Source organism: Anneissia japonica, unplaced genomic scaffold, assembly GCF_011630105.1.
Source record: "Anneissia japonica isolate Jap-2015-1 unplaced genomic scaffold, ASM1163010v1 scaffold2878_len565122_cov162, whole genome shotgun sequence".
NCBI classification, from domain to species: Eukaryota; Metazoa; Echinodermata; class Crinoidea; order Comatulida; family Comatulidae; genus Anneissia; species Anneissia japonica.
The window spans coordinates 227,588-229,206 of record NW_022758092.1 but is presented as its reverse complement, the minus strand read 5'-3'; positions in this window follow the sequence as shown (position 1 = coordinate 229,206).

Below are 1,619 nucleotides of genomic sequence, written 5' to 3'. Positions count from 1 at the left end.
TAATGCTGGGTAAGTTAAAAACAGACATTCCGTCCGAGTGGGACTCATTTAAAAATTCGAGGGGGTTCGCTAGAAAACAGGGGGGTTCGCTAGAAAAGGGGGGTTCGCCCGAACCATAAAAACCCCCTGGCTACGGGCCTGGTTTAAGTATTATTTTCTATGGTATATCACACATATTAATTGGATCGCTATGGTTGCCGAAAATTACTGCGAGAGATCATGAAAAATAATGATGTGATGTAATGTGATGATGATGAATTTTAAGTTACTACAGTGTCATTTCCGGTCATCTACAGGCAATACCTGTATTTCTTCAAATGTTCGCACCTCAATCCCAGCTATGGTGGGGCTGAGGTGGGTGTGGTCTCACGATGTCTTTCCCCGCCCCCTCCCCACCCCCCACTTTTCAAAACAGAATCTGCCCTCGACCGGTACGGTGTATACGAACACGGACTTTTCGTAATTCAGGTATAACATTTGCCAACTCAGACGTTTCGTAACCCATTCTATTTATAGCTGGCCCCTATTATACATCAGAGTATATCTTGTACATTTTTTGAGGTGATTTAATTAGGCCTATTCTTGGGGAAGAGGACGCAAATATTTCTTGGGGATGGATCCCCGATTGTCCCCTTATTACACTGCTTTTTAATACACTTGTGTGCCCGGTACTATCATTATCAAAGCCAATATATACAACTTAGGGTCAAAATAAGTTATTATTTAGGATAACAAAATGAAAAACTTGGATATTATTCATTTAGATACAGACGTTTTCACATTTGGTACCTTTATTATAGAGACAAGTTATTACATACGCACGAACTTTACAACATTTAGTTTAGGGATATTATTGTTACAGCTATTACCGTACATTTTAGGACCTGTGATGTGTGATATCAATTAGGGTACAGAGGCGGATCCCCAAAGGGGGGGGGGGCCGAAAAGGGGACCTAAAGTTGAGATGATCGAGACAAAACTGCCGGGGGCACTCCCCCGCGAAATTTTGGTGTTCTAGATGCCCGAAAATAACATTTGAGGCGTTCTGGCCTTTATATTTTTTCCCTTTTCTTTCTTTTCTTCTTTGTTTTCTTTTTTTCACCTCCCAAAGGGGAGGGGGGGGGCCCGGGGCCGCTTAAATCCGCCCCTGCGGTACACATTTGAGACAAACATGCAAACACATCGCAAATATCGCTATACAAACTAAATAGTTTACGGGTGGATTACGAATACTCTGCTTTCCGAAAAGGCCGTATGGGGGATGCGTGGTTACAAAATGTCCCAATTACAGCACGTCTGGGTTACGAAATGTCTGTCACCAGTCATAATAACTGACCAATCAGAATAATACGTTCTTGTCCTGCAAAATAATACACGAGGTCTAAAATCGATTAAACGCGCATTTGAAGCTCTAACTGTCATATTTTCCGGAAGCTTCGCCCCCTGGACCAGTGGCGGATGTAGGATATATTTTCTGGGGAACCCTTAGCTGTCCGACGGGGAGGGGCTGATTGAGATAAGGATAACTTTGGCGCACGCATCGCCATCGAGGGCCTTTTGACCGAGCCGGGGAAGGGCCTACTATTTTTTTATGGTGGGAGGGGGGTCCGACGAGCTAT